The following is a 10,286-nucleotide window of genomic DNA, read 5'->3' as shown; positions in this document are numbered from 1 at the left end:
CCATGCCTCCCGACCGTGTCCACGAGCTCCGCCATCGTCTTCCCCGTTGAGCAGGCCGAGCCCCGAGCGCTCGCATGCCCCGAAGCCACTGCAATGACCTCGCCGACTCCGCCACTGCCAGAGACCCCCTTCGATGTCACCGTCGCCGCAGTTCGTCCCCGACCTCGCCGTCAACTCCATCGCAACCGCCGTGAGCTTAGGTACCATTCCATCCTCCCCGTTCTCTCTCTCGAGCCCCGTAGCGACTGCACGAAGCTCACCGCATGCGCCGCCGCCGAGCTCGTCGCCGACGAGGTTCCGGCCATGCCACGGTCGTGCCACCTTGTCCACTAACCCTACGGCACCCCCACAACCTCAACGCACCACTCCACGCGCCTCGCCGTGCCTCCTAGCGACGAGTCCGAGCTCACTCGAGCTCCGGCCGCTGCCAAACTCGTCGCCAGCATCGTTTCCGGCGACCTCGAGCCCAACCACCACCACCACTGCACGCGACTCACTCCCCGCAACACGTAGGTGCCCTCCGCCGTCATTTTGGTCTCCGGAGCATGAAACCCGCACCGCACCGCCGCGTCTGGCCTTGCCGGCGGCTAAACACCGGCGAGTTTGCCCCTGCTAACTCCGTTTTGACCATGGGTGGGCCTAGTTTGACCCCCCCTGGGTCACTGACAGGTGGGGCCCAGCCCTGCTAACTAATGAGGATTAGTACTAACTAAAATTAGTTAGACTAATGACACTGACACGCGGGACCCACTGGTCAGGTTTGACCTGGACCGTCCCCGTTGACCACTGACGTCACCCTGACGCAATGCTGACGCAGTAATTTAATTACTGGAATTATTCTTATACAGGAAATTCCAGAAAATACCACAAACTTCAAAAAATCATAGAAATTAATCTGTAGCTCCAAATGCAAAGTGTTATATATGAAAAATGATCAGAAAAATCCAATCTATCCATCTGTACTGGTTTCATGCATGTTTAAACAAGTTAACCTGCTGTTTAGTGCAGAACAAGATAAAGCACTATTAAGGGCCATGTATGAGTTTGAAACTTGAATCTTTGATTCAAAATGGTTCAAACCCATCTGGTCTTAGTTGCATTAGCCCAATACACTCATTTTGCCATGTCTCATGCATGCATCATATTGTTGCACTATTGTTTGGTGATGATTGTGTATCGGTGCTCTCTGCGGCAGGTTCTGCCCCCGAGGAGTATCGCGAATACCCTAACGAAGAGCAATACCAGTCCACGGACCCGCAAGGCAAGAAACCAACCATTTTATCGTATCGATACAATCCCATGTTCTCGCCTCTGCTCTCTTTTACTGCATTAAGACAACGCGATTCAAACTGCTATGTGCTACGGTAGTTGAACCCATTTCCTCTGCATGACCTGTCATTGCCACAGTAACTAGATGAAACCCACTAGCATGTGTAGGAGTTGTTTGAGCCATGTGTATGTGTTGTTCCTACCTTGCTATGCCTGCTATGCTTAGAGTCGAGTCAGGTCTAGTTCATCCGGGTGATGGGCTAGAGTGAAATGATCATGTCAGTAATGAGAGTGATGTGTTGAACACGATTTGGTAAAGTATCGATGAGAGGACACGCAGGAGTACATGGTGGGTTGTTTCATTGAAGCCGACCTTAAGCACTGAGATATGTATGTGTGATTTAAGATTCAGCTACTACCATGCATTGGGCCCTGAAATATGACCCCGCTCGACTTCTTATCCACCCTAGTCCTCTGTCCAGGAGTTACAAGTAGTTTCTGGTGTTTGTAGCTTACTGGAGGCCGTGGGCAGCGCTGACCCGCGGGGTGGGCTGTGATGCGGTAGGTACATGGCACGGTGTACCAGATGCCCGTTTGGTATCTCAGGAACCCTGCACACATCGTTCGGGGCCGTATGTGGAAACTTTGGCCGGACTCCCTGTGGATGGAACCTGAATAGGCGATAAACGTGGACTAGAGACTTAGGTGTTTAGGTAGGTCGTGGTCTACACCCACGTCGGCTTTCGCTTGAAGTCTACCGAGCACATGTCGTGTGCAGATGCTAAGTGGTGGAAACATGTAAGAAGAAGTACACCCCTGCATGGTTAACATCATCTATTCGAATAGCCACGTCCGCGGTAGAGGACTAATTGGTTGCCTATACAGTTCATAAACAAGTAAATGGATACTACTAAAAGCCTCAAGATAAGCGTGAGTGCCGAGGATGGCTCTTCCATAGGATGACGGAGGTGGATCCTCGGTGGTGTATTGAAGTGGTGAGTAGTGGACTCGAGTGCGCAAAACCATTTCAAGTTGGAGTCTCGTAAGATAGCTTAGCCAAGAGTCAAAGCTGGCTTGCTGCAATAACCCCACCAACCCTTCTTGATAATGTGCATGTATGTAGGATCTGATGTAAGTCTTGCTGAGTACCTTTGTACTCATGTTGCTTAATTTACGTTTTACAGAAGACGCTGCAACCCCTTCTGATGGGTTCTTCATAGACGTCGATGTCGACGAGTAGGCTGAAGCCCAGGTGGTGATCCTGAGCTCACGATGGACCATGTAGTATAGTCAGGCTTCCCAAGCCTCTTTTATTTCCTAGTTGTCTGTACTCAGACAAGTTACTTCCGCTGTTGGCTTGTATGTTTGTATGACTTGAATGCTGGGTCGTGTGACCCGTACTTGTGTGTATGATATGTATGGCTCTCTGAGCCTTTAAATAAAGTACTTGAGTTGTAGAGTCATGTTGTGATGCCTTGTTGTATTTGCACATATCGAGCATATTGTGTGTATGATTGAAATGCTTGGTATGTGTGGGATCTGACTATCTAGTTGTTTATCCTTAGTAGCCTCTCTTACCGGGAAATGTCTCCTAGTGCTTCGACTGAGCCCTGGTAGGTTGCTACTGCTCCGGAACACTTAGGCTGGCCGGCATGTGTCCTTCTTCGTTCCTATGTCTGTCCCTTCGGGGAAATGTCACGCGATGAATACCGGAGTCCTGTTAGCCCGCTACAGCCCGGTTTACCGGAGTCCTGCTAGCCCAGTGCTACAACCCGGATTCACTCGCTGATGACCGATACGTTCATTGATGGGTCATGTATGCTTGTCCCTGTAAGTTAGTGCCACTTTGGGTTCACGACTAGCCATGTCAACTCGGGCTCCTTGTCATATGGATGCTAGCGACACTATCATATACGTGTGCCAAAAGGCGCAAACGGTCCCGGGCAAGGTAAGGCGACACCCGTGGGAATACCGTGCGTGAGGCCACAAAGTGATATGAGGTGTTACATGCTAGATCGATGTGCCATTGAGTCGGGGTCCTGACAGCATTGGCATCAGAGCCGGACTGCCTGTAGGTTCTCCAAGCCAAGCTGGTCGACGTTGAGTCTAGAAATGCTTTAGTTATATGTAGGGGAATTGATTGTGGGATGGAACGTAAGGCTCTTTTTACTCCTTTACCTCATGGCATTCTGATCTGAGTCAGTCTATTCTTCCACCGGGGGTTAAGGATTAGGATCTCTTCTCTCTATCAGGTTCACGTGTTACTAATCAGTAGTACCTTATAGGTTTGATGGATACAAGCCTAGTTCAGTTCTACTACCCCAGTATGTTGCTAAGTTGGACCCAGAATCTTGATACGATGTTGTTGAGTGTCTATGCAATCCTTTTCAAAGTGTCTCAAATTTTTTTTGAGCATTTACAGCCATTATGCTGTCCAATTTCTGCTAGAGATTCTAATGCCTTTGCATTATATCGTGTTTCAGATGACCTCCCGCACCCAGAACCAAGTTGTTCGTCTGACTTGGTGTCTCGATGTACCGGGCCATACTGCTATGTTGGTCCGTGTAATGACCGAGGCTGGATACCAATGGTATCCCGAGTACACCGTTGAGGAGCAGTATAGAGATTTCAATCAAAGCCAATACCTCTGCACCGTCAGGATATTTCCTTGTTATCCTGGATCCACTGAACCCCTCCATTGCTCATATGGACTTGGGGTTACCATCGAGATGTCTGTGCAAGATGCTGCTTACTCGATGATGACTATTATACGGGCCAAGACTTCTTTGCTTTGGAACACTGGCTTTCGCTATATGCCAATGTCACTCCCCGGGGCAGAAGGTTACTTCACAGCTATTTACACCGACTCCTCTCATGAGGATTCGCTGCTCCGCACTACCGCACAGATGCTTGAGGACAAGGACCGTGAAAATTGTGCCTTGAGATTGGAGCTTTTCAACTCCCTGTCTGATCACTGGGCCACCTTGACCCAGTTTGCACCTGCTGTGCAGGCAGGGTATATGGATATGCGGGATATGTACCCCGTGCGGTCTACTCTGCCGGACCGTATGGATTGGCGTGATGTAGGGGCATCACTCCTCTCCGTGGACCTCTCCTGCCGCCGTTTGATGGACCCAGGCCACATCCGAGTCCTTATGGACCGCAGGCTCCACAGGATCGACTGTTTCTTGATGATCACGTTCAGCTTCCAGGACATGAGGGTAACTTCTATGAGGATTACTACGGAAATGCCTGAGCTGATGGTAGCACCACTAGTATTGTAACAGTTATGTCGTCCACCATTCTATGTGACTCGTGGGATATGACTTAGTGTTTACCACTTTTCGGAGGTGTGGAAAAATAATGTATAGGAGCTTGGGATGCCTCCAATGAGATGTAATCTCCTTTCACCGCAGTTGTACTCCGCTTGGTCTTGTACTAAACCTTGTATGGTGTGTATGATGATGGAATAAATGTAGCAGTTTCTGTTTTTACCATGTCATACGGATGATCATCATGCATTCCGAGTTATCCATTACACCCTACATTTCTATGTCAGAATCTTATCATTCTGGACTAAACCATTGTCTTGTTTTTCCTAGGATGGTCAACACCCGCAATAACCCTGCTCCCCCGGAGCAGGCTGAAGGCAGTGGAGTTAGGGATGCGAACCTGCCTCATCCTCCTTCTCTGGCTGAGGTCATGCTGGAGGCCGAGAGAAACAAGCGGGAGACCAACCGTTTGTTGGAGCGCATCGAACAGAACACAGCTCTGCATCAGAGGAATAACTTGGTGTCGCTCAGTGACTTCATCAAGTTACATCCACCCACCTTCCATCACTCCGTCGAGCCCCTCGACACCGATGACTGGCTTCGTAGTGTTACTCACAAGCTACATTCTGCACTCGTAGCTGAGGCTGATAAGGTCACTTTTGTTGCCTACCATCTCGAAGGCCCCGCCAGTCTCTGGTGGGAGAATTATGAAGCCATGCGCCCAGCTGGCCATATCACTACTTGGGCAGAATTTAGTGAGGCTTTCCGCGAACATCACATTCCAGAGGGTCTTATGGACCGTAAGCGTGAGGAGTTCTGCAGTTTCACACAAGGTAGACTATCTATGGATGCATACAGCAGGGAGTTCGGTAACCTAGCACGTTATGCAACTAAGGAAGTTTCCACCGATGCCAAGAAGCAGGCAAGGTTCCGCAAGGGACTTAGCCCCGAGCTTCGCCGTGATCTCCGTCTGCATGAGTGCACCTCCTTTCAGAAGCTTGTAAACAAGGCCATCAATGCTGAGATAGGTCAGACTGATTTCAAAGCAACACGCAAGCATGGCTGTGATATGGGTTCCTCATCCCGTTCTGGTCCTCAGAAGCACCGGGTGTGGGTGCCTAACACTGCCCTGCCACCCAGGTTCACACCGAGGCCATCCTATCAGGCGCCTCGCCCAGCTCAGCAGTATGCACCAGCCAAGCCCTATGGTGGACCAACCAACAATGCACCTCCACGCACCAGCTCCGTGACATGCTTTAAGTGTGGGGAATCGGGCCACTACATGCGCGAGTGTCCCCAGACCAACCCCAACCAGTCTGGAAAAGTTGTTGGCCGAGGCAATCCGATAGGGAAGGTGTTCTACGCCAAGCCAGGCACTGCTGCACGTGGCCATGTGAACTATGTCTCTGCTGAAGAGGCTCAGGAGGATCCCAACGTCATTCTCGGTACCCTCCTTGTTAACTGCCATCCGGCATCTATTCTTTTCGATACTGGAGCATCTCATTCATTTATATCCGAGAGCTATGCTCGTTTGCATAACACCACATTCTATGATATGCCCACCTCCATGGTAATTCAAACCCTGAGATCCAAATGGCAAACTTCTAGAGTGAGCCATGGAAATGAAATTCAGGTCGACAGACTCGTTTTCCATGCATCTTTGATATCCCTCAAATCCTTGGATATTAATATCATCTTGGGTATGGACTGGATGTCAGCCCATCATGCCAAGATTGATTGTTTCTCTAGGACTGTTCAACTTACACATCCATCGGGCGAGATAGTCAATGTCTTGACCCGAGTAGCCAAGCGACAGCTATATTCTCTTAATGCCAGTCCTTTGCCAGACCTCAAAGATGTTTCGGTAGTTCGTGATTTTACGGATGTCTTTCTAGAAGAGTTGCCAGGTGTTCCACTTGATAGAGATGTCGAGTTCGTGATAGACCTCATTCTAGGAACTGTCCCAATTTCTAGAAGACCCTATAAGATGGCACCACTAGAACTAGCCGAGCTTAAGAAACAACTCGATGAGTCCTTGAAAAAGGGTTTCATCTGTCCTAGTTCATCTCCATGGGCTTGTCCCATCCTCTTCGTTAAGAAGAAGGATGGTACGGATCAGATGGTTGTAGATTATCGACTTGTCAACTTGGTCACAACAAAGAACAAGTATCCGCTCCCGAGGATCAACGACCTGCTCTAGTTCATCTCCATGGGCTTGTCCCGTCCTCTTCGTTAAGAAGAAGGATGGTACGGATCGGATGGTTGTAGATTATCGACCTATCAACTTGGTCACAACAAAGAACAAGTATCCGCTCCCCAGGATCAATGACCTATATGATCAGCTCGCTGGATCCTCAATCTTCTCTAAGATGGATTTGAGGTTGGGCTACCATCAAATCAAAATCAGGAACGGGGACATTTCCAAAACGGCCTTTGTTACTCGTTACAGGCAATACGAGTACACCGTCATCTCCTTCAGTTTAACCAACGCCCTAGCCACCTTCTCTCGGTTAATGAACTCAATCTTCATGGAGTATTTGGATAAATTTGTTGTGGTTTACCTTGATGATATACTCATTTACTCCAAGAATGAGGAAGAACATGCCGAGCATATAAGGCTAGTGTTGATGAAACTTCGAGAGCATCACCTTTATGCCAAATTTTCTAAATGTGAATTTTGGTTGGCAGAAGTGACCTATATGGGCCACGTAATCTCTGGTAAGGGCATTGCTGTCAATCCCGAGCGAGTTCAAGCCATTCTTAACTGGACTCAACCTGAATCGGTCAAGCAAGTTTGGAGTTTCCTTGGCTTAGCGAGCTATTGTCGCCGCTTTGTCGAGAACTTCTCCAAAGTCGCTAAACCTCTAACTGAACTCCTCAAGAAAGATAAAAAGTTCGAGTGGACCCCACAATGTGAGCACAGCTTTCAGGAACTGAAAAGACGCCTGACTTCTGCTCCCGTACTGGTACCACCAGATTTCTCCAAGGACTTTGTAGTCTATTGCGACGCCTCGCGACAAGGACTAGGTTGCATTCTCATGCAACATCGACACGTAATTGCTTATGCTTCACGGCAATTGCACCCACATGAGGAAAATTATCCTACTCATGATCTAGAGCTTGCAATTGTTGTCCATGCACTTAAAACCTGGCGACATTACCTTCTCGGTAATCGTTGTGAAATCTTCACCGATCACAAAAGTCTGAAGTATATATTCACCCAACCAGATTTGAATCTCAGGCAAAGACGTTGGGTCGAGTTGATCACATATTTCGACTTAGGGAATACTTACACCCCTGGAAAAGCCAATGTCATGGCTGATGCACTAAGTCGTAAGTCTTATTGTAACAATCTGATGTTACAACAAAGTCAACCACTTCTCCATGAGAAATTTCGGAAGCTTAACCTTCACATCATTCCTCAAGAATTCCTTTCCACCTTAGTGGCGGAACCTACTCTTACGGATCAAATCATAATTGCCCAAAATCGAGATAAAGGGATATCTCGGATCAAGGAGAACATTGCTAGCGGAGTTGCTAAATGTTTCTCTACAAACGATCATGGTGTTGTGTACTTTGAGAACCGTCTAGTGGTTCTCAAGAACCAACATCTACGGCAGTTGATCCTTAAGGAGGCTCATGAATCTCCTCTCACCATTCATCCCGGTAGTACCAAGATGTATCAGGATCTACGCCAGAGGTTCTGGTGGACTAGGATGAAGAGAGACATTGCTCAATTTGTTGCTAATTGCGACGTCTGTCGTCGTGTTAAAGCAGTGCATCAACTGCCTGCTGGCACCCTTCAACCTTTAGCTATTCCTGAATGGAAATGGGATAAAATTGGTATGGATTTCATCACCGGTTTTCCTAGGACCAAGAGAGGGAATAATGCTATCTTCATCGTTATCGATTGTCTTTCCAAAGTGGCCCATTTCTTGCCTGTTCGCGAGAGTATAACCGCTAGCCAGCTAGCAGACTTGTATATCTCCCGGATAGTGTCTCTCCATGGTGTTCCTTTGGAAATTAACTTGGATCGAGGAAGTCTCTTCACCTCTCGATTTTGGGAAAGTTTCCAAAATGCTATGGGAACCCGTCTTTCCTTTAGCACCGCCTTTCACCCTCAATCAAGTGGTCAAGTAGAACGCGTCAACCAGATTCTAGAAGACATGCTTCGAGCTTCTGTTATCTCATTCAGAATGGATTGGGAGAAATGCCTTCCATTTGCCGAATTTGCTTATAACAACAACTATCAAACTAGTTTGGGTAAAGCCCCTTTTGAGGTTCTCTATGGATGAAGGTGTTGAACGCCTCTTAACTGGTCAGAAACCAGGGAAAGACAAATCTTTGGCCCAGACATGATCCAGGAAGCAGAAGAGCAAGTTCGCATCGTTCGTGAAAAGTTGAAAACAGCCCAATCCCGTCAAAAGAGTCAATATGACCGAAAACATAAGGCTATGACTTTTGAGGTTGACGAGAAGGCTTACCTTCGGGTTACTCCTCTGAAGGGAACCCATCGTTTCGGTATCAAAGGCAAATTGGCTCCTCGCTACATTGGACCCTTTCGCATTCTCGCTAAGCGGGGAGAAGTTGCCTACCAATTGGAACTACCTCCGCATCTCTCCAGAGTCCACGATGTCTTCCACATTTCTCAACTCAGGCGTTGCTTCTCGGATCCTATCCGTGGAGTGGACCACGAAACGTTTGATCCTCAAGACAATCTCATGTATCGAGAGTACCCCATTCATATCCTTGATCAAGCCGAGCGTACCAGTCGACGTCATAATATCAAGTTTCTCAAGGTTCAATGGTCGCACCATTCTAAGCAAGAAGCAACTTGGGAAAGGGAGGATCGTCTTTGACTCGAGTATCCCGCCTTCCTCCTGGAGGATCCAAAATCACGGGACAAGATTTTTCTAAGTGGGGGTGAGTTGTCACACCCTAGCTAGTTCATGGATTAGATTGTTGCATCATGTTTATTTCATTCATCAGAAACTTGAAATGGGGATGACAGAACCCCCAGCACCCCCTGAAACCAACTAGGGTTTACTAAAATATTTTCAATGAACCTGAAATGCCCTTCTAAAATGTTCATCACCTCTGCCTTGGTCTTAAACCTCTGCCAAAAGTGATGCACAAATTTCTAGGTCATCCTAAGGTCATTGGATTAAATCATTAGTTATTTGAATTTGGGCATTTAAATAATATAAAATATTTCAAATGCTCAAATAATCCCAAACTAAAATGTTCCATGTTGGATATATTCCAAGCAGTGGCCATGTGCAGTTTGGTGATTTTTTGGAGATGCCTAAGCATTTTTAATAATGCAACAAAGTTACAGTAATAAAAATAAAACTTAAACAAATGGGAACACCCTTACCTGGCCAAACCCACGCCCCGGCCCACCTGGCGGCCCAGCACTGTGCTGGCCCGTGCCAGCCAGCTGCTTCGTCCCCGCCAGGCAGGCAGGGAGGTGACACTGACGAGCGCGAGCTCGCCACGGCGCCACCTACTTGCCGCTTCGCTGCAGGACGGGCTGGACGACCTCCACGTCGCGCCCCGAACCCCCTGGACACGTCCACTCTCCCCCTGCCTCTCTCCCTCGCTCCCCTCCGCCATGGCTGACCCTGCCACAGCCACGCCGCCGTCGTAGCCGCAGCCACCGCCATCTCCGTGCCGCCCGACCGTGTCCACGAGCTCCACCATCGTCTTCTCCGTCGAGCAGGCTGAGCCCCGAGCGCTCGCGTG

The sequence above is a fragment of the Triticum aestivum genome, chromosome 5B (assembly GCF_018294505.1).
Source record: "Triticum aestivum cultivar Chinese Spring chromosome 5B, IWGSC CS RefSeq v2.1, whole genome shotgun sequence".
NCBI lineage: Eukaryota > Viridiplantae > Streptophyta > Magnoliopsida > Poales > Poaceae > Triticum > Triticum aestivum.
This window is presented reverse-complemented; position numbering follows the sequence as displayed.